The sequence below is a fragment of the Eptesicus fuscus genome, chromosome 13, assembly GCF_027574615.1.
Source record: "Eptesicus fuscus isolate TK198812 chromosome 13, DD_ASM_mEF_20220401, whole genome shotgun sequence".
Lineage (NCBI taxonomy): Eukaryota > Metazoa > Chordata > Mammalia > Chiroptera > Vespertilionidae > Eptesicus > Eptesicus fuscus.
Genome location: NC_072485.1, coordinates 13,345,557 through 13,373,539, shown reverse-complemented (window position 1 = coordinate 13,373,539; position 27,983 = coordinate 13,345,557). Strand labels below are relative to the sequence as shown.

Genomic DNA, 27,983 nt, shown 5'->3' with positions numbered 1-27,983 from the left:
GTATTTGTCTTTGACTGACTTCTTTCATTGAGCATAAATCCTCTAGTTTCATCCATGCTGCCAGAAATAGTAGGATTTTATTCTTTTTTTTTTTATGGACGAGTAATATTCCTTTGTATATATGTACCACAGCTTTTTTATCCACTTATCTATTGATGGGCATTTAGGTTGCTTCCATAGCTTGACTATTGTAAATAACACTGCACTGGACATAGGGGTGCATATAATTCTTTCACATTCATGTTTTGAGTTCCTTTAGCTATATCCCCAGAAGTGGAATTACTGGGTTGTAAGGCAGTTCCATTTTTAATTTTTAAGGAAACTCCATACTGCTTTCCATAGTGGCTGCACTCGTCTGCATTCCCACCAACAGTGCATGGGGGTTCCCTTTTCTCCACATCCTTGTCAACCCTTGTCATTTGTGGATTTTTTGACAATAGCCACTCTGACACGTGTGAGGTGATAGGTCATTATGGTTTTAATTTGCATTTCTCTGACAACTAGTGATATTGAGCATCTTTTCATATGTCTCTTGGCCGTCTGTATGCTCTCTTTTGAGAAATGTCTGTTCATGTTCTCTGCCCATTTTTTAATTGGATTGTTTGTTTTTGTGTTGTTGAGTGGTATGAGTTCTTTATAAATTTTGAATATTAACCTCTTATCAGATGGGTCATAACTATTTTAATCCTCACAATAAACCAGGAGATTAATGTGGTTATTGTTTTTATTATTACAATATTACTTCTTATCTAAGTTAAACATATCTATCATAGTAGTGAAAGTCAGAGTTCTACAAGGTGCGCTGTGAAAACATATGTATCCAATTTTTTGCACTCTCTAGGAGCAGTCATTTTAAACTCTTTCAGCTGTTTCTTTTAGTATTTACCTATGTGTTGCTTTCCCCAAAAAAAACCTGCTTAAACAGCTAATTCTTATTTTCAGTTTTAGATGTTATCTCTTGACTTTCTACTATAGAAGGTGAATAGAATATTTAGATCTTTTAAGCTGCTCCCCTTTTAACTAGGTACATAAGTTTGCTAGGTTAATATTCTATGTTTGCCTTATTAATGTCCATGTAACCATAATTCATAGCTAAGCCATGACTATTGCCTGCCTGGTATAACTTGCTCTTTTTCCCTGAAGTTAATAATTGTCTCATTTATTCCTTACATAGACTTTCAACTATCTTATTTTAACCTCACCTATATGCTGATTTTAGGGGGACCTGGTACCACCCTTTCTGCAGTTCTGCAGTGTGAAGCAACTTGCTTTTTGCCTTTGTTGGTTCTGCTAAGTCCGTTAACACCAGTCCATTTGCTTTTTAGCCTCTAAAGTTTTGTTCTCAATTCTTTTTTTCTGTTTTCTTTGTCTTTGTCGATTTTGGGGCATGTTAAATCTCTATTATAATTTTGATGGCATTTTAGCAGAGAGTAAAGGTAAAGAAGTGTATTCAGCCCACTTTTTAATAAAAACTCCATTGCTGAATATTTTAAATAATAAGCGATGTCACTCTTTTAAAGACAAAGTTACTTAGTTAAAAAGAAAAAAGAGCCCCTAATGTATTCCTGCAACCATCTCAGCATTAAGGTCACATTTCACAGCATGTCATAGGAGACCCCTTGTGGACTGGTTCTCTGCACGACCTCATTCTATCACCACCTAAGCAGGGCCCCTGGAGAAAAGCCGGGACCTTGCAGATTACCCATACAATAGATGATGACTCACTCTACCAATGCTACTGCTGCTACTAATTTCTCTTTGCTTAATTGTCTTCATTTTTTATAAGATAGAAAGACTGACATGGATCTCATTGAATGTGTTTTTATCAGATCAGGCCAGGAAATCTATGCCACGTTGTGAAAAGTGGCCTTTTAGAGACGAGCTTCTGTAGAAACACTGAGGTACTGTCGGTTGGCTAGCTTGCCTTCCAAGGCTTATCTGGCTGAGCCGTGTTCCCAGTTTTGTGTACTGACAGAAGTATTTCATTACTCACTGTGGATTAAGCTGAATTGCCAATTCCCCACCCACTGTATCAAAACAAAAGCAACTTAAAAGAAGAAGGAACTGAACAGAGCGTAGACTGTGAAACCACAGAATCTTAAATGTCATTGAGGTTTCAATCCATGTCCTTTCCTGCTTTGTGAAAGCAGAGATTTGGCAGGTGAGATCTTACTTCTTCAACCTTTCAAATGAAACTAAAAGAGCCAGTCAAATGAGGGCTGCTCAGATCTTAAAGGGCAAAAGTTGCTATTCAGCCATAGGATAACTTGACTACTGTTTGAACATCTTTATTTGTCATATAATTGAACAGGAAGGGCTTGGAAACTGAGCTCTCCGTGGACTTACATGCCAATATAAACCCTGCACCCAGAAAGCAGGCTAGACACAATTGTGTTGACTCTTGGAGAAGTTTGCCTTTCACAACAATGCCAGTTACATCATGGGAACATGTCAAATGCACAAGCCCCACCTCAAATACAAAACTTTATTACAAGACAATGAGCATATTTCAGCTTATTTGATTGGGACAAGCAATGAAAATGAACCTGCTCCTAAGAATAAATTAGAACAACTGTGAGTTAAGAGGGCAAATTGGTCAAACAGGTCTTCCAAGTTGGTGGCCTTGAACCGTTGGGGATCTTGGATGCAAGGTTTTAAAATTTCATATTTTCATTTCAATGATAATCAAATAAATAATATAAACACTATAGGGATAATATTTTTTTAAATATTAATCAGGTCATTTTTGGTTTTCCTTATTAATCATGTTCCTCAATAACCTGCTATCATTCATGCTAAACTAGATGGTGCCCCAGGAAAAAAAGATACAAACTAGAAGGAAAATCCATTAAATGGGGAAGATATGGTAAACTTACTACTCCAAGACTAGGAAGGGAAGCAGAAACCCTCTGGGATGGAGAAGAGATGGAGAGAATGAGCCAAGAGGTCAGAAACCAGTATCTTTCTTCTCATTGATTTCCCAATCCTCTCTCCTCCTTGGTTTTTTCTTCTTCCTTCAAATGGCTTCTTCCTCGAGTAATTCCTTTAGTAGCTCTTTTAGGAAGAATCTGTCAGTGGTAAATTTCCTCAGATAAGACTTTTTTAATTTTTAATTTTTTAATTTAAATTATTTATTGTTGAAAGTAATACATATGTCTCCTTTTTCTCTCATCGACCTCTCCCCATCCACTCCCACCCCCCAGCACATGCCTTACCCCCCTCAGATAGTCTTAAAACACACTTATTTTGCCTTATTTTACCATTTCAGTTGAATGATCATTTAGTTAGAAATAGAATTCTAAGCTGACAGTTTTGAAATTTCTATTCCATTGACTCTGAACTTGATAAGTCCTGTTTAAGGCCATTGCCGTTTTAACTAATGTTTTCTCTTAGTAAAAACTAGAGACCCAGTGCATGAATTCATGCACCAATGGGGTCCCTCGGCCTGGCCTGCGGGATCGGGCCAAAACCGGCTCTCCAACATCCCCCGAGTGTCCTGGATTGTGAGAGGGCACAGGCCAGGTCAAGGGACCCTATCAGCGCATGATTGGGGCCAGAGTGAGATGCGGGAGGTTGGCCAGCTAGGGAGGGACCGGAGGAGGGCTCCAGGGTATGTCCGGCCAGTCTTGCCCAGTCCCGATTGGCCAGACCCCAACAGCAAGCTAACCTACTGGTCAGAGTGTCTGCCCCCTGGTGGTCAATGCACGTTATAGCAACTGGTCGACTGGTCAACTATCTGCCCCCTGGTGGTCAGTGCACATTATAGCGAGTGGTTGAGTGGCCTTAGCATATCATTAGCATATTACGCCTTGATTGGTTGAACGGCTGACCAGTTGACCAGACATTTAGCATATTAGGCTTTTATTATATAAGATTGTAAAAATATCTTGTTGTTTTAATATTTTATTTTTATGTTAGGTGTAATGTAATTATTTATCCTGAACATTCATGTCTTTCATTAATTCAAGAAAATTCTCAACCATTATCTTTTGAAATATTGCCTTTCTTTTACTCTCCATTTGCTCCTTTGTAAACTATTGATAGATACTGGACATCTCCCTTCTTTCTTCCATGTCTCTTAAACTCTCTTTCATTTTTTTCCATTTCTTAAACCCTTTGATATTCACATTTGGTGTATGTTCTCTTAGTTCTGTATTTCAGGTCATGAATTCTCTATTTAGGAAATTAAGTTTTTAAGTTATAATTATATTTTTAAATTTTTCTTTCATGAAGTTCTATTTTTTAAGCCTACCTTTTATAGTATCTCATTTTTCTATGCTTGTTATTCTTTCTTATCTCTTAAGTTATTTTTATAAGATATGTATTTTTTTATAGTGCTATAAGCTGACGTTTTAAGGAGGAATGTTTGGAGAATGTATAAATCTATTGTTCATTAAATCCAATAACTTTCACAGATGGCAAATTGTTTCCTCTTTTGTTTTATAATTTTCAGAATGTGGATTTATCTTCAGTGGGTATTTTTTTCTATACAGATAGAAATAGCTTCTTTGTATATTTGATTTTTGCTTTTGCCAGGCTGCTGAGTGGTACCATCAATGGGGACAAACTTTTATATTCACTTTTTTTAAATCCTCACCTGTGGATATTTTCCCATTGATTTTTAGGAGAGTGGAAGAGAGAGGGAAAGATAGAGAGAAACATCGATGTGAGAGAAACACATAGATTGGTTGCCTCCTGCATGAGCCCCAACCAGGGCCTGGGCCGGGGAGGAGCCTGAAACCTTAACTGGAATTGAAAATGGGACACTTCAGTCCCCAGGCCGAGCTATCCAAACCAGCTAGGGCTACATTCACTTTTTGATGTGGGGTAGGGTGGGGTTGCAGGACAAGATTTTCTGGACCATGAAGAAGTTTCAAATCTTACATGGAATAAATTCGGTATTTTCAGACTCCAAATCCACACCTGAAGTAAACGTGGGGCTTTGACTTCTTAGGCATTGACAAGTTTCCTTTGAGTCTCCCTGGGACAGTGGAGAGAGTTTTTCTAGTCCTTTCAGAGGTACATCCCTTTCAGTATCCCCGCATAGGTTTCAAGTCCATATCCCTAAATATTAGAGTTAATTTCTAAGTCTGAAAATTAACTCTGCCCACCCTGATGTCTGCATGGTGAGCTGTGTGTTCAAAGTAGTACTCATGTTTAATTCTTTTACCAAAGTTAAAAGTTTTTTTTTTTTTGAAGTGATAATTCAAAATTAGGGGTCATTTCATAGAAAACAAGACTTTGGCCTTAGCTGGTTTGGCTCAGTGGATAGAGTGTCGGCCTGCAGACCAAAAGGTCCCAGGTTCAATTCTGACCAAGGGCACATACGTTGGTTGGTGGCTTCTCCCCGGTCCGAGCCCTGGTCAGGGCGCATGCAGGAAGCAACCAATCGATGTATTTCTCTTACATCTATATTTGTCTCTGTGTTTGCCTCTCTTTTCCACTCTCTCTCTGTAAAAAAAAAAAAAAAAAATCAGTGGAAAAATATCCTCAGATGAGGATTAAAAAAAAAAAAGACTGGTTTAATAGAAAAGTGGATGCATTGAGGATTTCACTTCCTTGTATGAAAATGATATGAATGACTTTGACTGTTATAGGTCAATGAGAGAAAAAAACACACAATAAGCAAAGGTAATACATGAATTATAGATTCAAATCAAGTGCAAGCTTAATGTATAAATGAGTGAAAGTTTTATAAGTAGTCCAAATAGAGCCAAATGGTGGAAGAATTGAACGAAATCATCACATAGCAACTACTATAAAGGGCATGTTGTCATATATGGGAAAATTCCATCTTTGTACATAGACACTTTCAAGAGCTCCTCCTCAAAAAACGGATCACAGCCCTGCCAGCGTGGCTCAGTAGTTGAGCGTCAACCTAGGTATGAACCAGGAGGTCATGGTTTGATTCCAGTCGAGCACCTGCCCAGGTTGCGGGCTCGATCCCCAGAGTCGGGTGTGCAGGAGGCAGCCTATCAATGATTCTCTGTCATCACTGATGTTTCCATCTCTCTCTCCCTCTCCCTTCCTCTCTGAAATCAATATTTTAAAAAATGGATCACAAATTCCAAATATGAGCATGTAGACAGACATACACCCCACTTCACCTCTAACTCTCTAAACAAATGTCATATTATTTTGTCTATTCAAACACATCTGAATTTTAAAAAACTGTTCTCTTGTGATTTTATATTTTATTTATAAGTCTAACATATATGTAGACTAAAAGCAAAAATTAAGCCTTCTTGTGCCAGGGGAGCATACAAAAGGTGAGGAAATGGATGGGGTAGGATACAGCTTGTAGGAGTCTCTGACAGGTTAGATCCATACGGTCATTTTCAAAGCATCCTGCTTAAGTGGTTTGGGTAGCTTTGGCTTCAACTGAATTTGCTTATTTTTCAATTTTCCAAAAATTATGCCATAAATTCATTATCTGTTCACTAATCAAATACAATCCAAAGGCACTTTTAGCCTGTCTAGGACTTCCCTGGTGTATGTCTGGTGTCAATAGAAAATACAGAAAGGATAGAGAAGAAAGGCCTTGCTTGCCTCATCTGCACCTTTTCAAGGTGACTCAGCTTTTCATATCCACAGACAGGATGTGCATCTCTTAGGCTAACAAGGCTTAGTAAACAGGTAAAGCTTCCACCTCTTTCTGAACCACTGAAATATCCATGGACAAGACCTTAGTCATCTTCCTTCCCTTCCCCTTCTTTCCTCTTTCTTCCTTCTCCCTTTGTCCTCAAACATGATGCACCATTAACAAACAATACTCCCAGAGTGTCTAGAGGGAGGACACTGGGCAAGGAGAGGAAGGGCTTATTTTCATTCTCATGTAATGATTTTAGTGGAATGTATCTGTTAACACACTAAGCCTTGCCTATGGAAGAGAACACTGAGGATCAAGAAAATGTGTGTGTATGGTGGGGAGGGGATAATACACTGGATCCTAGAGTTCATACATCCAAAATAGCTCTTGGTAATATCCTCATGGTCCTTATTCTTACCTTACACATTTATTTCGATGTTAAAGAAAAGACAGCCTTGGGAACTATCTTATGATTTCCTATTCCAAAATGGGAGGCTATTTTGGTTTAGGTTAGTCTTCATGTTATTTTAAGAGGACTGACATTGAAGCAATTGGCATGGCTTGTTATAAACCTCCAACCCTGTCCATTTTACTCAGCTGTTCTCTAACATTTTCTACTCCTCTGCTAGGTTGAAAATTCTTAAAGGCCAGGGACCACGATAACTAGCATTATACTGTGCAGAGTTCATGGAATATTTAAGGGATAGAATGGAATCATGTTATCCCTAATTCTCTCTCCTGCCTCCATCCAGTGCCCTGGAATGTGATCACCCTACTCAAGTGTCATGGTGTTGTTGAGCACAGCAAAAGGGAAACAACCTCTCAGGAGAAACCAGGAGGTCTCCTTCCAGTCAACACACACAAGGCAAGGCGATGATTCATATAATCCCAACGAGGCAATCATTAGACAAAAGGATTTCAAGTCGAGCAGCAATTATGAGTCATAAGAGTCATGCTCTAAGTTTGAGTATCCAGGTTTGTTTTGCTCCTCAGTTACATAAATAATGGGCAGCACACCTTACATACAGACAAAAACAAAAGGCCCAGATCATTTGATTTTTTTAAATTTAAACACTCTTTATGTACAAATATGTTTTAGTTTTATGTCTATGGAGGAAATAAAATGAATCATATACATTTTCTTCAATTTCATAAGTCTTTCGCTTGCATTCCTAGGAGTTATATTTATTTCCCTCAAATACTCACTCAAATATCACATCCTAAATTATTGTGAATAGATATTTGAAGTGAGGACTGGAGAATACAGTTTTTCCCCTAGGAAAGCCTCTCCTCACATAATTGGCATAACTGTTGCTCTTGTGAGAACATGAAATCTGTTATCTCTCTTTTTAAAAAAAATATTTTTTTATTGATTTCAGAGAGGAAGGGAGAGGGGAGAGAGAGAGATAGAAACATCAATGATGACAATCATTGATCGGCCACCTCCTACACACCCTCTACTGGAGATCTAGCTGGCAACCTGGGCATGTGCCCTTGACCGGAATCGAACCCCGGACCTTTCAGTCTGCGGGCCAACGCTCTATCTACTGAGCCAAACTGGCTAGGGCTCTGTTATCTCTTAAACAATATAACTGACAAGGCATTATCACAATATTAATAGAGATGCTTAGTAGCAAAAAGGGACAAAAGCTTAGAACCCCATTAATAAGTCATTGTGATAGATAAAGTTTTTCTCCTGGTGTTTGGTAAGAAAGAAATAGGCCACTTCCCTTTCTTGAGCCTTTTGAACCTCTTTGTACAGTCCTTGGCACGACTAAACTTTCTCTACCAGCATCCTTAGCAATTTTGACTTCCCACAAAGTGTCTCCCACACAATGGTGTCCAATATACAACTGATAAATGACTCATGAATAAATGAATGCATTTCTCGACTTTGACATGCTGGGCTTATGGTAGGTCCTTCATATAAACTTCTTGAACTGCTTTGACACTATTGTCAACACTTCTGTCAGAGCTGCTGCTCCTCATGCCACCTGTTGATTTTGACAGTTGCCAAATAAACAACACTTGTATACACATCCCTACAGATATGACCCAGAAATAGAGTACTGTGTTGTACCCTGGTCATTTGACTCAAATCTTCCTGCTTTGTAATGATCTATGTAGAGTAAGAACAGAGCATGAAACACAATTCCTTCCCCCATCATTGGTGGCTGTAATGTTTTTACCAGTTTTACTTCAGTCATCAGAGCCTGATTGATATGCTTTATAAATGGAAACTTAAAAATCATAACTCATCAGCACAATTAGCTATATGTGTTTTAAGTTGCCTGGTGGGGACAATAGTAATTCATTTGGTATGTCTTGCTGAGCATTAGCACTATAATAAAATTTGACGATGGTTGCTTTTTTAAAAAAAAAAATATGTTTTTATTAATTTCAGAGAGAAAGGAAGAGGGAGAGAGAAAGAAGTATCAATAATGAGAAAGAATCATTGATTGGCTGCCTCCTGCACACCTCCTCCTGGGGATTGATCAGGGCAACCCAGGAATGTGCCCTGACCAGGAATCGAACCATGATCTCCTGGTTCATAGGTTGATGCTCAACCACTGAGCCATGCCAGCCGGGCCTACAGTTACTTTTAAAATTTTACTAAGTATATAGTTAAAGTCTATATATGAACACCTTAATCTTCTTGTTACTTGTTTAAACTTTTTTGAAAAAGTATTTTTCAATCTGGAATTATAAAGGCTTTTAAAGTTTATTCTGATAATAATATGTACAAGAATTAATAGCCCAACTTTTTTGAAATACTAGTTCAGAAATTCACACAACTTGTAAACTTCTTTTATAAAAAATATTTTATTGATTTCAGAGTGGAAGGGAGAGGGAGAGAGAGAGAGAGAGAGAGAGAGAGAGATCAATGATAAGAGAGAATCATTGATTAGCTGCCTCCTGCAGGCCCCTACTGGGGATCGAGCTGGCAACCCCAGGCATGTGCCCTGACTGGGAATTGAACCACCATGACCTCCTGGTTCATAGGTCAATGCTCAACCACTGAGCCACACCCGCCTGCTACTTCAAATAATAACTAAATAACTGATTATGTTCCTGGGATGTTTCTAAAAAATGAGGGGTTGTGCCCTGGCCAGTTTGCTCAGTAGTTAGAATGCTGGCCTGTGGACCAAAGGGTTGCAGGTTCCATTCCCGGTACCTTGGTTGCAGGCTCACCCGGGAGGCAACCACTAATCAATGTGTCTCTCTCACATTGACGTTTTTCTCTCTCTCTCTCTCTCTCTCTCTCTCTCTCTCTCTCTCATCCTCCCTCCCTTCCATCTCTCTCTCTAAAAAAAACAAAAAACAGTGAAAGGTGGAATAATAATTTCACAGTATACCCATATCAAATCATTATGTTGTACACCTTAAAATAATACGTTATATGTCAATTATATCTCAGTAAAACTGGGGAAAATGTTGAGACCCCTGACTGCTTCTTCTCTCCCAGCCCTTGCCTCTCGCAGACCATGTACCCTTTGGTGCAGACAAAAGACAAGCAGCAGCTGGACAGGAAGTGAATGGCACTGAAACAGATTTCCAACATCAAGTGCTTGGGGGTCGGCAGAAAGTAATAGTGCTGGACTGCACTACAAAATGAAATTTGTTATCTACTTAAACCACCAAAGGCAAATGTCCTGTACTATATAGGCTGTCTGTTTTTTTTAAATAGCAAAATCTGGTGATCATTAAGCTGCCTCAGCAAGTGGCCTTGTTGTCATTGTTCCAGATACCAGCCCTCATGGCTGAAATATTAAAGGAGAAGGTGAGTCCAGCCAGGGTGGCTCAATGGTTGAGTATTGACCTATGAACCAGAAGGTTACGGTTCAATTCCCGGTCAGGGCACATGCCCGGGTTGTGGGCTCGATCCCCAGTGGGGGGCGTGGAGGAGGTATCTGATCAATGATTCTCTCTCACCATTGATGTATCGCTCTCTCTCTCTTCCTCCCCCTTCTTCTCTGAAATCAATAAAAATATATAGTTTTTAAAAATAAAGGAGAAGGTAAGAGCTGGGACTTTGGCACTGGTGCTGAGTTTTATGTGGATGCCACTGGAGATCCTTGGAACACTAGGTACAGGATGTACTCATATGTGACGGAGGAGCTTCCCAACTCATAAATGCCCATTTTCCAGTGGACCCCCAAAGGATGTCTATTTTTGGCCACTCTGTGGGAAGCCATGGAGCTCTGATTTTTGCTTTAAAGAATCCTGGGAAGTATAAATCTGTATCAGCATTTGCTCCTATTTGCAATTCAGTGCTCTGTCCTTGGGGCAAAAAAAAAACAAAAAAAAACCCTTTAGTGGATATTTTGGAATTGATCAAAGTAAATGGAAGGCTTATGATGCTGCCCTTCTTGTAAAGTCCGATCCAGGTTCTCAGCTGGACACACTAACTGATCAAGGAAAGGATGACCAGCTTCTTTCAGATGGACTGTTACTACCTGACAACTCGTAGCTGCCTGTACAGAAAAGAAAATCCCTGTGTTTTTATTTATTTATTTTTAAATCTTGGTGGTTGAAAGTATTATATATGTCCTCTTTTACCCCCAGTGACCCCTTCTAGCCCACCCGTCCCCCCCAATCCCTGTTGTTTTTGGATTGTAAGAGGTTATTAATCATAACCACTACTTCATTGCAACCTTTATCACTAATCATGCAAAATAGCTACATGCCTGAAAAACCTTAGATAAGAGAATCTCTTCAGGATTATAAAAATTGTAATAAACAGAATTGTAGGGAAAACTATTTCAAAACATTGTGTTTCATAATGCTAAAAATGCTTCATCCTATGTAGTTGAATCACTTTCTGAATAAATATATGAAATCTGAAAAAAACACCTGGGAAATTGATGAAGGTGGAATGATTGATTGACCAACCATATTTCTCTGTCAATGCCAGAGAATGACAGTCCTGAAGGACTCCGAATTTTTTACCATGTTCCTTTAAGAGCTCATTGTCCTGGGCATCTTTAGTGCATCTAATTGGAGCACAGGGAGAAATCGTGCCATTGCCAATGGAAGCAAGCATGTTGAGGAATCTAATGCAACATTAATACATACGTACCAGCTATGGAGTTAGTAACTGGGATAACTTTATGTCTGACTGAGGTTACCGGAGAAGAAGCAGCACTTCTATTTAATGCCAAACACTATAATATAAAGGAATTATATGTAAGAAATAGATGTGCATTATTTAAATCTTCTCCAGACAAATGTAACTTTAGTTCAATCGTACCTAATAATAAAACGTTGATATATGTTATTGCTTTTTGTGTATTAGGAAGAAATAGCTACACTCATAGTCAAAAGAACTCAAAGTGCCAGCTTTGACAAGCTCTAGTAAAAATGGAAACAAAATGTCAGATGTTGCTTCTCCAACGTCAAAAGTCATAAATAAATTTATCAAGTTCATGTATCACATTGCAAAAGAACTTAGAAAAAAAAAGAAGTAAATGTTCTGTTTTCAGAGCCATGGAATGTTAGTGAAAACAAACAAACAAGTCTATGATTTTTAAGAAAGACTCAGCCGCCCTGTCCAGGTAGCTCAGTTCGTTAGAGCGCCATCCCAAATCGCCAAGGTTGTGGATTTGATCCCCCATCTCGGCATATACAAGAATCAACCAATGAATGCCTGGATAAGTGAAACTACAAATCAATATTTCTCTCTCTAAAATCAATCAATCTATAATAATAAAAGGGTAATGTGCTAATTAGACCGGACTTCATTTTGGATGTCCTTCCTGATGAAGCCAAGGTGGGAGGGAAGCCAGCCCAGGTCCCCGGTGCCCGTGGGTGACAGGAGGAGGGAAGCCCGGGTCCCAGCAGCCCGGGTCCCGGGTGCCAGAGGGAAGCCGGTGCCAGCAGCCCGGGGAAGGAAAGCCTACTCTTGCACGAATTTTCGTGCATCGGGCCTCTAGTAAGTAAATAATTAAAAGAAAAGAATCTTCCCCTTGTGGGGGAAAAAGACTCAGTAAAGGAGCAATACAGTGCAGTAGGGAATAAGAAAAGGTTTGGAGACCTTTAGGGTCACATCCTAGCTCCTTCATTAGTTGTATAACCTTAGGCAAGAAACTTAATACCTTTAAGGCTCATTTTCTTTATTGCCAGGCAAAGGAGAATAGCATATTTCATTGAACTTAACAGTCTGTATATTGCCAATTAAACACAATGCTTTCTTATAAGGTAGAATTTTTATTTCATACTTACTTAAAGAGCTCCTTTAAAAATATTTAGGTAGATTTTAATCATATCATTCTCATATCACCCTGGTGCATAGATAAAAAGAAAAATTTAGCAACATAAATTACTTAATATATCCCTCAAATTTTACGTAGAGACACCCCTCTGAGTCACTTTGGACTCAGAGTCATTGGTGTCCCCATTTTTCCTCACAATACTGGCCTCTCTGCCATTGAGAGCATTGGCGATGCTTATTTCTCAAAAGATGCCTCCACTATTGCTTCTAGGATTTTTTTTTTACAAGTCGTGCCCTGATGCTGCCACTTTCATGACCCCAGAGGAACAACCCAGTTTGCTCACAAGTAGGCAATGACAACGGCTGTCTTCATGCTGTCTTTCTGGCAGTAGCTATGAGACATCACACTCCATCTGGTGTATCCTAAGATGCTAAGTGTGAAAAAAGGAGCATCTTAGAATTGTGAGATTTGGATAATACTAATCTTCATAGAACTACAGTGAGGATTAATATGAAAATACAGAAAAAGGATTAATAAGATGACATAAATAAATGGTAGCTATTATATTACAGGGAAATGAGAAAATTGCACCACTTCTGACCTGGGCTCCTCACCATGTGCCTGGGATGCTCATCAATACTGAGTTAGCTTATTCGATCCTTATGTATTGTAGACTTATTTGAGGATTGGCATTTTGCACATGATGGACTTTGCAAGTCTAAAGCAAGTATTGCCAAGTAGGAGATTCATTCCAGTCTCTTACTCCTTCCCTCCAAATTAAAAAACAAAACAGCAAAAAGCCTTGTGGTCTCCTAAAATCATGGCAAAATCACCAGATTATGACCCTCTTTTTCCTTTTTGCATTTCACCTCCTCTGCTCTCCTGGGTCTCACTCATCTCCCGTTACCGCCATTTGACCTGCAGGTCCATTTCCAGTTTACATTTAGAAAGCCACTTCAGGCAAATGGCGAAGAGTGTGTCAAAGGAAATATCAAAACTTCTTTCAAGGGTAAATGAAAACTAGCCATAAGAATTACTTGGGACTTTTAGAAGGCAAAAGCCAACAGCGCTGTGATGGCACTGAGCTTCGTTCTTTTACTCGGTTCTGCAGTGAGAGGTCTGAAGATCAGGTTAATCTAAAACAGAAAGGAAAGGGAGAGAAATCCTCTGCACTTTTTCTTTTTTTCAATTTTATTAAGTATATATTTTTTATTGATTTCAGAGAGGAAGGGAGAGAGAGATAGAAACATCAATGATGAGAGAGAATCATTGATTGGCTGCCTTCTGCACGTCCCCTACTGGGGAGGAATCGAGCCTGCAACCCTGGCATGTGCCCTTGACCAGAATCCAATGTGGGACCCTTTAGCTCGCAGGCCAACGCTTTCCACTGAGCCAAACCACTAGGGCGTCTGCACTTTTCTGCAGAGGATTAAAGCAATACCTTCGCTGCTCAGACACCACATGCTCTCTTATAAACTCTATAATGTGTCCTAATTGGTCAGGCAGGTCCCACAATAAAGCTGGACCAGAGCAAATTGGTCAAACCAAAAACCTGCTTGCAATGGAAATGTTAAGGGAAAATTAGCAAAGGATAGTGGGTAGGAGTGGGCCAGGGAAGAATGACCAGGCCCACATCAGGCAGGATGACATCAGATAGGACAAAGCTTTTCAATATTGCACTACTGACATTTTGGACTAAATAATTCTTTGTTTGGGCGGCTGTCCCGTGCAGAGAAGGATGTTTAACAGCATCACTGGTTTCTACCCACTAGATATAAGTAGCACCTCTCCTATCCCCACCTCACCCTTAGGTTGTGATGATCAAAAATGTCTCCAGACATTGCCCATGTCCCCTGGGAGGCAAAATTTCCCTTGTTTAAGAACCACTTACATAGAACCATGTTAACAAATCAAAGATCATGGATTGTTGTGAGATACCAAGGTCCCAAAAGGAGTCTGTGTGTGGAAGACTAATTCAAGCAGAAATAATTCTCAGGGGCAAAGGTTATGTATTTCAGCCCACATCCTAGGCTCACTCATTCAGTTTCTCTCCCCCGACCCCTGTCCTCTCATTGAGGATGAAACTGGCCCTCGCAGAGAGCAGGCCTCTAAGATAGAAGTCTTTGCAGTCTCTGCTTGAGCACTTCCTTCTACCAGCAGATGTAGGTGGCCCAGTTCCCCTAGCTGCTGGGAAGGAGCTGCAGAAAAGTATAGAGGACTCCTCCTCTGGACTCGGCAAATGCGCCTTCACTGTGTGCAAAGGGACATGTCAGAAGAGCCAAGCATGACAGTGGTGTATTTGAAGCTTCCTCTACTTCCAGAGTTTCATTAGCTTGTCCTGAATGCCCATGCTGGAAATTCAGTCATCACAAAAGCACCTTTCTTTTGAACTGCAGTGTTAATAGGTGACCAGCAGAACCTTCCAAATCTTTACTTTAGGGAAGTGCAATTTGAACGCCAAAAAACCTAGTTGTGGTTACAAACTTGACTGTGTATAAGTATTACCTTACAGCACTTATTAAAATGTAGAGTCCTTGAATACATTTATGGACTATTATTCAACCTTTAGAAAGAAAGAAATTCTGACACATGCTACAACATGGATGAAGCTTGAGGACATTCTGCTAGTGAAATAAGCTAGTCACACACACAAAAAATAGATACTGAGATTCCATGTATGTGAGGTACCTAGAGTAGTCAAATTCATAGAGACAGAAAGTAAAATGATGGTTGTCAGGGCTGAGGTTGGTTGGGCGAATGGGGGAGTCATTTGTTTAATGAATATGGTTTTAGTTTTGTAAACTGAAAAGAGTTCTGGAAATAGGTGGTAATGGTTGCGCAAAAATGTGAATATACTTAATGCCAATGAACTGTACACTTAAAATGGTCATAATGGTAAATTTTATGTTAAAATACTAAATTACAAATGCAGATACTTGGTTACCACCAGTGATTCTGTTTCAGTTAGTCTGAATGGACCCAGAAATTTGCATTTTTAACAAGCAACCCAGCTGATCCTAGTTTTTAGATAATCCTTTCAAAAATACTAGTTAGTAAAGGAACTAAAATCTAAGAATGTACTCAGATCATCTAGAAATGTATGATTTGCCAGAAATGCCAGGACACCATTTTGTTCAATGAAGACAAGATTTTAAAAACTGGTTCATGGGAAGAGCTCTGGAAAATAATAGGACAGAGTCCCAGGGCTAAAGAAATGTCTCTAGATTTGATCTCAGACAAGGTAATTAGCAGACACATGTGATCTTGTTTGCTGTAACTGTGGGTGGAGGCATGGAAGATTAGTAAAGGGGAGGGATTCCTCACATGCGTAAATCACCGTGTGAGGAAAGTGGGTAATAGCTTGGCATTTAGGTAATTACACATGCAAATTAGAAGAGCATATATATATATGAGCCAAACAAAACAAAGACAATTATGAGCACATTCTAGAGCCACCATGCCAGTCGTACCACCATTTCCAGCTGCCCAGATGTAAGTACCAGCAAAGACATGGTTTCCAATTGTTTATACTCTACCAAATATGTATAGAGCAAAAATTTTTTTTTGGAGAGGGTTTTGTACATCAAATGAGGAAAAAATATGATGGGTTCTTTTCCAATTAACTTCATATTCTCCCACACTAAAAACCACATGACATTAAATAAATATAGGTCTAAGTACGTTTTTGAAATAATTATTATTTTCAATGTTTACATTGACTGTGAATACAAGAATTAGAATCTTTTCATTCTTCCAATTCTTCAAAGCATGTGAGTGACAAGCAGATGGTAAAGGGAACACACAGAAATGAGGCACTTCCCCCCCCCCCTTTTTCTAAAACCTTATGTTGGTAGTGATATTCTCATTAGCAATATTTTATATTTGTGTTGTATTGATCTATTGCCTGGAACAGCTTCTGTTCATTCTCAGATTCAAAGTATTTCCAGAGAACCTGTATTTTCAGACCTCCTAATCTTGTCTATTCCTCTTGAGCCTCAATTTGATGACTCTTAGATGGCCACAATGAAAAGTCCATCATTTATGATTTTTGTAGTCTGTGAGGGTAAATGGAAATGTTCTCAACGGTTTGTAATTTTAAAAATCGATAAGTGGGTTCTGGCTGCTGTGGCTCACTGGGTTGGGCGTTGCCCCATGCACCAAAAGGTTTCTGGTTCAATTCCTGGCTTGGATGTTTCCTTTGTCTCTACTTCTCCCTTCCTCTCTCTCTCTCTCAAAATCAATTTAAAAATATTTTTAAAAAATCGATAAGTGGTATGAAAAAATTGAACCTAGAGCCAAATGTGTGAGTTTAAAATACAAATAATTAAGATATGATTCCTGCTTCACAGACTTTGCCATCTAGCTAGGGGAGAGAGGTGTGCAAACAAAAAGTGCAGTGAAGAATTAATTCTAGGTGCTGTGATAAAAGTCTGTATGTGTCAATCGAGGCTTGAGGGAGGGTATCAGCAGGCAGGGATGAATCATGTGGGAAGAAGTGGGGAAAGTCTTCATATGCAGAGTAAATCTTGAGCTAAGTGTTTAGTATGAAACTGTCTTAAAATCAAGATGTTTATAATCTCATTAGAGAGACCAAATAAAAAATATATGAATAAATAGTGAATTATTTAGCATTAAATTGTGTGGGACTGATTAATAAGTCAAAAAGCTTTTGGAAAAGGTGGGTTGGAGCAGGTGCTTTATAAAGGAAGTAGAGTGGAGCCAAGCCGTAAGATGGGCAGGAAATAGATAAGAGCCGTGGAGGAGATGAGGGAGCACAAGCAGAGGAAGCACCTGAGCAAAAGCCTGGACCTCAAGGAAACCAACGGACTGGAGTGGTCTGGAGGGACAACAGGGTCAAGTGAAGATGGGGCTTTAGAGGCAGGCAGGGGCTTTTGAGGATTCATGTAGAACAAGCATGTCAAACTCCAAGGCTAACTCAGGCCAAATAAATGAGGCATGCAGCCCGCGGGCGACGAGTTTGACATGCTTGATGTAGAAGGTGATGTCAATATCTCACAGATTTCTGATCAGGGAAGTCATGTGCTAAAAGCAATATTTTGGGAAAAGAAGTCTAGTTTCCACTTGGAGCTCGGAGTGGGGGCTGGAAGGCCAGCACAAAGGCTGCTGTGATTCTCCAGGTGGAAGGTGTGGTGGGCCTTGGAAGGGGCAACCTCGCAGAATAGGGTGGGAAGGGACTGTAAGTCACTGTCAGTCACTGCCTCCCATGGTGAATTATTACATCTGCATTTCTAGCCACACTTTTCTCTTTTATGATTGTAAATTCCATATTCTTTTCTAACCAGCAATACTGAAAGTCAAAATGATCAATTAGGATTTTTTAAATTAAATTTACTGTGGTGACATTGGTTAATAGGATCATATAGGTTTCAGATGTAGATTTCTATGATACAAGATCTATATATTGCACCATCTGCCCACCACCCAAAGTCAAATCTATTCACATCTTTCAGAATGATTCATTATCACGTACGTCCACCATACGATGGTCATGGCAAGCAACTTTGTATATTCTTTTTTAAAATATATATATATTTTTATTATTTTAATTATTATTAATTTCAGAGAGAAAGGGAGAGAGAGAGATAGAAACATCAATGATGAGAGAGAATCATTGATTGGCTGCCTCCTGCACGCCCCCTACTGGGGATCGAGCCCATAACCTGGGCATGTGCCCTTGACCAGAATAGAACCTGGGACCCTTCAGTCCCCAGGCCGACGCTTTATCCACTGAGCCAAACCAGCTAGGGCACAACTTCGTGCATTCTGATCCATCAGAGAAACCGAGTAGCTTTTCAGAGGACCCAGAGTTAGCAATGAGAGGAGCATGTCTCAGAATAAAGGTTCTCTCAATCCAAGTCATTCCTATACAGGGTTTCTCAACCTCGGCACTATTGACATTTGGGACCAGATAATTCTTTGTTGTAAGGGGCTGGCCTGTACATTGTAGGACTTGCAGCAGCATCTCTGGCCTCTACAGCAGGTGCCAGGAGCACCCCCTCGCCCCAGTTGTGCCAATGAAGAATGAGTACATTTGCTGAGTACAGAAGGAAGGTGTCCTTTATGGTTTTCTGCAGCCCCTGCCCAGCAGCTAGGAGAATTGGGCTGCTACTGACCTTTGACAGTAGAGACAGTACTTATGCAAAGTTTTCAAAGCCGTCTGTCTTAGAGGGCTGCTCTCTTGCCAAAGGTTCTCCAGAGGTGCCAAAATCACCCAGTTGAAAACCACTGCTGTAATTTATCATGCATTTTAATTTTTAGAAGAATAACAGTTTCGCCTGTGCTTTACTGAGGCAGATATTTTCCATTACTTTCACTGCAAACTTCAGGCCAGTGCTGCTCATACACTGAGTCTTTGAAGGACGAGAAAAATCCAAGCAGCGGAGTCACTGCTCCTTTGACCAATTCATTTTGGAAATAACAGCTACAATTCATTAGCAGTGAAATGTTCTCTACCTTGAAGCGCCCTTACAAGGGGCTTCACCATCACACTCCAGCTCCATCTGGAACTTTGGGGATAACTGGTTTGATGCTCTTCTCCCAGGAAACACTATGCAAATCCCTGTGATCTAGCTCTTGGAGAATATCCTTACTGTCCATTGACCTCTTCTTCTTCTTTTTTTAAAAAAAATATATTTTTATTGATTTTAGAGAGAAAGGGAGAGGGAGAGAAAGATAAAAACATCAATGATGAGAGAATCATTGATCGGCTGCTTCCTGCATGACCCCTGCTGGGCATCGAATCTGCAACCCAGGTATATGCCCTTAACTGGAATCAAACCTGGGACCCCACAGGCAGACGCTCTATCCACTGAGCCAAACTGGCTAGGGCTGGCCTCTTCTTTACTCCTAGTCCCTTCCAAGTTAGTCTACTCCAACTCAGCTCCATACAACTCAGTTTTATCTCTCTGTCTGGTTCACTACCAGTACATGATCTCTGAAACCCTTATTAACTTTACCAAAATATTCTATACATTCACAGGCTTTTTTTGGTGTTCCTTCCCCCTTTAACCAAAAACTGATTTTGTTCTCATGACTTGGATCCCTCCTTGAACAGAGGTGGTGGCCACTTGTGTTGTCGTCTTCTCTTTAACCCTAGGGTGTCAGGACCCTCAGTTATTGGCATTCTCTTTGACCTCCACATGCCCTTCCAGACCTGTTTTCTGGCCACCATTCTTCAGTATCCTCTCCTTTAAAAGCCACCTTCTCAACATTCCTGTTGCTGTTCCACCTTCTCATCTATAAACCAGGACACCTGCTCATAGAACAGGGATTGGGGTCCGGAAATCTTTTCCTTTGAGTTCAAATTTTTAGTAATACTATTCATAACATAAATATGAAAATCACTAAGGATGAGAGAGTAATGAGGGAAGGATGAATTGAAAGGAAGGAAAATAGGTTCTCTTTAATCAGCAAAGACATTCAGCCCTTTCCCCAATTAAATACAGCAAAAATAAATGCCTACCTCTAAAAAATTAACCTAAATCAGATCAAGTACCATCAGAACATCTTCCTCTAGATACATCTCAAATGTTTATTTAGTTACTTATTGGATAATAGTCTTGTTCGGCTTCCCAACATCATTCCAGAATCCCAGCCAACTTTTTCCTTAAATTTCTGAAATCTATATTGCTTCTTCTAGAAAATGCCTTTCTTCCCTCCAGCTCAATCCTTAAGGAAGCCCTGCTCCTTATGGTAAGTAGGTGTTATTAGGAACTGCTCTCTCCACCCACAGGTGGAGACCATATTTGTTGCAGGATTCAGAGTTATGTGGAGCAAACAGGCTATAAACCAGTACAGAGTGGCTATGCCTTGCATGTGTTTACAACTCCTTTGGCCCAATGCTGTCCTGCTGGACTAAACTTAAGCTTTACATTTTAAGAAGATTGAATTAATAATGACATTATGTTTGATACATTGAGTTCATATTTGGACTATTTCCTTTACTACTAGGGTGAAGATGGGGAGGTTTATAATTTTATTAACATAGACAAATACAGTGAAATATAATTTTTAAAAATTTTATTGAAGTGAAATTCACATAACATAATATTAATCATTTTAAATAGAAAAATTCAGTGGTATTTAGTATACCTACAATGTTGTACAACTACTATCTAGTTCCAAAATATTTTAGCACTCCTAAAGGAAATCACACCTATTGAAATATAATTTTTAAACCAGCCTAGGAAATTATATATGATTTGCACAATACTAGTAGTAGGTGCTGGGTTTCTATTTGTTTTTAATATCTTACAACCCACTTTGTGTTAAAGACAGTTTTAGTGCAGAGGGAGTCCAAGGACCACAGTCAGTGAATTACACAGAATAAAACTCTTCTAGCCCAGATAACCTTCCTGGAAATTTGATGAGTAACATGGATTTATATAGAATACACTCTTCAAAAAGAGAAGTGTAGGAGATAGGGATAAATAACAGTTTGAAATGACCAAAGTAGGGATTGGAGGATATTAAACTAAAAAGAGGAACTAGAATAGAGAGGCAAAGATCAGTGTTTTGCATGTGCCAGGTGCTCAAAAAAATGTTTGTTGACTGAATAAGTGAACAAACAACTCCCAAAGGAATTAATGAAATAATTCAGAATGGATGAATGGATGGATGAATGGATGGATAGATGGGTGGATGGATGGATGGATGGATGAATGAATGCATGCATGCATTGAAAATGGATGTGGCATGCAAAGAGTAGTGTTTCAACGAGCAATTGATAAGCCATGGGAGGAAGCACAGTAAATGTTTACTATGTAATTGCAGCTGGACCAGCCTTAAGAACAAATAGGAAAAAGATGTAAAGAATTTATTATTTTGTATTCAAATATTTACACTTAAGGCAAAAAGATCAGTCTCCATAGTTTTGCTGTTTATCATAATTAAATATTTGAAATTAAAAAACATTTTATACTTAGAGAAAACAGCTTTGAGGAATAAATATTGATTGAATTTGAGTATTTAAGGTTTTAAAAAAGGGCCTTGAAGTAGAAGGGCACCTGCTATTATTTAAATTGTTGTTTATAAGCTTGGATTGCGCCTCATGTAGTCATAAGTTTGCATGACCTTTCTTAGTCAGTCTTGAGGATAGTATTTATGGTTTGAATTTTCTCCCATATGACTATTAATTGAAGTATGCTATTAATTTTTTAAAACCATCTACCCAGTAAATCCCTTGACTAGAAGAATGTCTAATATGATACATACCATCATTTGATTATTGGTATTATAACAGAATTAATTAAAGTACTGGCATACTTTTATCTACACAATAATTAGTTGAATAGGATTTAGCAAGATTTAGAAGTGACTCTAGTCTGAGAATATTCATTTCTGCTCAATTACATTCAAATTAGATATTTAAACTCAGGGACCACAAGCATAGATGCATATTTTTACCTTCAGCAGGATTATTCCATTAACTGAAGGGAGCCCCTCTATTGCAGGCAATTCTTTTTCATCCACAGGCTTAGCTAGAGGAGTTAGCTTCCTAATGCACAGCAACAACTTTCTGTCTTCTTTCAACTGCTCATATGTAGAAACTTATGTATCATGATCCTGTTTGAAGGCACTTGATAACATTGTACTTGTCATCCAATTTGTCACTTGCCAACTGTCTTAGCCCATTGGGGCTGCTATAACAAAATATCGTAGACCAGGTGGCTTATAAACAACAGAAATTTACTGGAGGCGGGAAGTCCAAGATCAAGGTGATGGGAGATTCAGGGTCTGGCGAGGATCACTTCCTGATTCATATGACCTAATCACCTCCCAAAGGCCCTACCTCCTAATACCCTCACAGTGGGGGGTAGGTTTTAACATAGAGTAAACCTATAACTGTGTGACACAACGAATACTGGTATAACCAGACAAAAACAATTGGGTATCACAGCAAAGGTGATGGCTCACATCCTGAAATCTACGTGGTTTAGGTGCCATTTAAAGCATGCCCATGTGTCCGAACAAATGCCTAGCAAAGGCAATGAAGGACCAAAATTTACTTAGAATATATCCCAATTAAGTAATGAAGGTTAAGTTAAGGAGGCCATAATTAGTAGTTAAATATACTTAAAGTCTTCCACCCCCATGGCCCTGGTAATGAATTTAGAAACAAGAAATGAAATTATCAGATTCTATTTAATAAAAATTTGTCTGCTTAATTCACAATACAAGTTTTGAAGAACTATATAATCTTGGTACTGTGGTAGTCACACTAAGGAGATAACTTTATCTAGTTTGAAATCTAGGTTTTTTAATCAAAAAGAGAAAAAAATTTAAAAAAATTCACAAACTCTCTTTAAATACACTGAGGGAAAAACCTTCCAGTTTAGCCTGAGCCATGATTTGATTTGATGTAAACAATATGTTAATTAACCATAATGGTTTAGTTAATTAGAGATTGCAAACAGGCCGCTGTGCACCAGTGGATGGGGAAAGGAAGATGTAGGTTTCAATCTTTCTCCTTTCATGCCAAGTGGCCATTTTTTTCAAAGCATGGGAGAAGCTGAGATCAGTTTTCATATTAGATTTTCCTTTGCTCTTTCTGGCCTACTCTCCTCTCCTGTCCACGCAATACAACAGGGGATGTACTGGTATAGGGAAGTGTCTCTTCTCATCTCCCTCTTTCTTTCCAAATTACCCAGGTAGCAATCTCCTGGACTCAAAGAGTAAAATCAAGCTCTCTGGGAAGAAACAAATAAAAGGCTTTGATTTTGAAGAAGTTATTGAAATATTTTTTTAAATCTACTGAGAGCAGGGATGGCATTCTGTCTCTCAGGTTGGCAGTGGTTATCAGTCTCTATCTCATCATCACTGTGGGTGCTCTCACTTACCCTGCTTTTTTTTTTTTTTTACTGATGAGAAGATCCCCCAACAACAAACAAGAGAGATTTTCCAGGTGTCACTTCATGTGTTCAAAGGAGAGTTATTGAATGTTGCCTGGCCAATGTGGCTCAGTGGTTGAGTGTCGATCTATGAATCAAGAGATCCCTGTGAGGGCACATGGCTGGGTTGTGGGTATCATCCCCAATAGGGGGCACCAGGAGGTAGGCAATTGATGTTTCTATCTCTCTATCCCTCTCCCTTCTCTCTCTAAAAATCAATAAAAACATACTTTAAAAGTATAATAAAAACATACCAAAAAGGGCATTGTTTTCTAAGAGAAAAAGCAAGCATACCTAGCCAGTGTGGTTCAGTGGTTGAGCCCCATGAACCAGGAGGTGACCATTCAACCCCCAGTTGCTGCAGGCTCAATCCCCAAGGGTCGGGGGGAGAGTGGCATGGTGCAGGAAGCAGCCGATCAATGATTCTCTGTCATTGATTTTTCTCTCTTTCCCTCTCCCTTCCTCTCTGAAATCAATAAAAATATATTTTAGAAATAAGAAGAAGAAAAGGAAAGGAAAAGCAACCACACTGGAAGTAGGCAGAATTGCGCTAAGAAAGGATTTCTAAAGAATGAATACTGTGAAGTACCAGAACTGGTTACTGAGGTTTTATAAAAAACAGCAATAATCTTATTTACGTAAAATACTTTAAAGTTCTCAGAGAGACCACGCGCCCCTGGGTCTGGGAGGGGCCACGCGCCCCCGGGTCCAGGTGAGGCCATGTGTCCCTGGATCCGGGTGAGGCCTCGCGTACCTAGGTCCGGGTGAGGCCACGCGCCCCTGGATCCGGGAGAGGCCATGTGTCCCTGGATCCGGGTGAGGCTGGGTCCCAGGTCCGGGTGAGGCCACACGCCCCTGGGTCCGGGTGAGGCCATGTGTCCCTGGATCCGGGTGAGGCCTCGCGCACCTAGGCCCGTGTGAGGCCACGCGCCCCCGGGTCTGGGAGAGGCCACGCGCCCCTGGGTCCAGGTGAGGCCATGTGTCCCTGGATCCGGGTGAGGCCTCTCGCACCTAGGTCCGGGTGAGGCCACGCGCCCCTGGGTCTGGAAGAGGCCACGCGCCCCCGGGTCCAGGTGAGGCCATGTGTCCCTGGATCCGGGTGAGGCTGGGTCCCGGGTCTGGGTGAGGCCACGCGCCCCTGGGTCTGGGAGAGGCCACGCGCCCTCGGGTCCAGGTGAGGCCATGTGTCCCTGGATCCGGGTGAGGATGGGTCCCGGGTCCGGGTGAGGCCGCGCGCACCTAGCTCCGGGTGAGGCCACGCGCCCCTGGGTCTGGGAGAGGCCACGCGCCCCCGGGTCCGGGTGAGGCCATGTGTCCCTGGATCCGGGTGAGGTCTCGCGCACCTAGGTCCGGGTGAGGCCACGCGCCCCTGGGTCTGGGAGAGGACACGCGCCCCTGGATTTGGGTGAGGCCACGTGCCCCTGAGTCCGGGTGAAGCCGTGCCCCTGGGTCCGGCCGAGACCAAACCAGAGGGAGTCGGACCTCCGTTACCACCATTTGTCCACCATCCAGAGCTGAGGGGTCAGTGCTGACATGTACACATAAGGAACTGGTGGACATTTAAATTGGGTCTCTAAAGAACTGTTGGTCCAGAAAGAAACTCACTACAGACTGATTCATTTGCCTGTCAGCATAACTATTATTGCTCGTCTCACATTCAGTTCTTATAAGTATATCTCTAGTGACACATGATCTCGCTCATCTAGGGAAAATGATGAACAACATAGACTGATGAACAAGAACAGAACCAGAAACAAGGAGGCATCGATCGGACTATCGGGCCTCAGAGGGAGGATAGGGGAGGTTGGGGGGAGGGGGGAGAGATCAACCAAAGGACTTGTGTGCATGCATATGAGCCTATCCAACGGTTAAGTTCAACAGGGGGTTGGGGCATCCGTGGGGAGGGGTGTGGGATGGGAATGGGGGGATGAGGATAAATATGTGACACCTTAATCAATAAAGAAATTTTAAAAAGTATAAATAAAATAAAATCTTTATTGTTGAAAGTAAAAAAAAAAATAAAAATAAAGTTCTCAGAGAACCTTCAAAATCATTTTTTGATCCCACTAGATTGTGAAATCATCTTCTATAGAGGTCTTTCAGTAACAATATTAAGAGCCTTTATCAAACTATACACAATGTGATTGTAATTGAGTTATGAATATGTGTGTATACACAATTGTTTTCATTAAATATATCTATACACACATATAGGGACAAGGACTTTAGGATGATAATCAAATATAGAAAAGAGTCCCTGAATTAGGATGATAGGATTATAAATATCCTTTTTTTCTCTTTTACTGCTTAGGTATCATACTGTTACTTGTTTTTTTATTTTTCTTTACCTGAAGATATGCTTTTAATTGATTTTAGAGAAAGGAAGCAGGGAGGGGAGGAAGAGAGAGAAAGAAACATCAATCGATTGCCTCCTGTACACACCCCAACCTGGATCAAACCCAAAACCTGGGTATGTGCCCTGACCGGGAATCAAACCTGTAACTTTTTGGTGTATGGGTGATGCTCCAACCAACTGACCCAGAAGCTAGCCTCTCTCTCTCTCCCATCTCCCCTTTTCTCTCTCATTTATACATTATTTCATTAGAATTATTATGTGCTAAGCACTTCACATACATTATGACATTTAATTCTACAACTTTATGAGGTGGGTACTACTATTACTCTTATTTCACAGACAAGGAAGTGATATGACCATCCAGGGTCACACATCTACTAAACTGTACAGCCAGAGCTTGAACCCAGGACTCCTGACTCCCAGCCCATGCCCTTAGAATGAGATCTAAACTCCCTTGCCCTGACCTAAATGCTTCATGTTGTAAGGCCCATGCCTATCTCCCCAACCTCCTTTTAGGTCCCTCCTCCTTCCACCTATGCCCCGTTTTTGCCATGGTCCAGAGACATCAGCCCAGAGTATGTCAATGTCTTCCCTGCCTCAGCATCTTTGTACTTGCCTCGGCTTGGAAACCCCTTCTCCTGGTTCTCACCAAGGCTGAAGCATTGCCCCTCAGCTCTAGACTTCATGTCACTTTAAGGTGGTCCTCTGGCCACCCCATGTAAAGTTGTCTCCTTTTCTCCAAAATCACGCTCTGTCAAATCACCCTGTTAATTTTCTTCAGAGCACTTACTATGCTTAGTTAATCTTTTATTTATGTATCCACTTAGGTCTTGTCTGTCTCTCCACTCAGGAGTGCAAACTGCATGAGGACAGAGACCTTGTTTGTCTTTGTACCTCCGTGCTCCCAGCACCTGGCACAGGGCCTGACACACAGCAGGTTGAACAAATACTAAGGGACCTTAACCACTGAACCATATTACCTGGGGCGGGGGACCCAATGGATGATTTCTTGCATAAAAACAATATAAGTTCAAAAGACGTTATACATTGCATACAAGTCTATTTTTACCCACATTTTACTCAAATTTAAGCCACTTTGAGGTCATCTGTACATTTATTTTCCCAGTTCTTCATGCCTGACTTCTTAGCCTGCAGGTTTCAGCTCAAATGGCACCTCGCCAGAGCCTTTCCTGATCATCTCACGGAGTATGCCACCCCCACCCCCACCCCGCCCCACCGCTCCCAGCCACCACTGTGATTTTTGTTCCCTTATCACACTCTAAATTTCTATTAATTTGTTTCTTTTTTTTCTTTCCCCCTCAGCCCATTCAATGTAATGTTTTTTAGGGCAGGAACATCTTTATGTTAACACTGTATACACAGTGTCTAGGTCATTTCCCTACACATTCTAGACATTCCATAATTAATGGGTGAGTGAATCAGTGCACTGGTCACTTATATGTATTCTCTTTTTATTCTACTAGTTTTTAAATGGATTTCTTTGGGATTTTTTTAAAAGTAGATAATCATCACCTATAGTCAATTCTTTCTTTTCTGAGAGTTACACTCATTACTTTTTCTTTCCTTTAATGTATCAACTAGAACAAAACAATGTTAGAAAATACAGGTAATACCAGGCATCTTTGATTTGTTTTTAGTTAATTAATTCACCACTAATTATGGCTCTGGGATGAACATTACTTACCACACCAAGGAAGCATCCTTTTAATCCTAAGATTTAGTGTTTTAAATTCAGTTTAGTTCAAACAAAAAGCAATCTTGAAATTTATCAAAGGACTTTTGATCATACAGTATTCTTTCTTTGAAATACTAAGGTGCACTATGTTAATATTATAATACGCTTGCATTTCTAGAAAAACTGCACTTAGTCATTTCATAGATTTCCTTTTTAATTG

At 40.2% G+C, this 27,983-nt stretch overlaps 1 pseudogene; it reads left to right on the top strand.

Moving 5' to 3' along the window:
- Positions 1-1,387: 1,387 nt before the first annotated feature.
- On the top strand, positions 1,388-11,269 carry LOC103299243 (S-formylglutathione hydrolase-like; annotated as a pseudogene).
- The last annotated feature ends 16,714 nt before the right edge of the window (positions 11,270-27,983 follow it).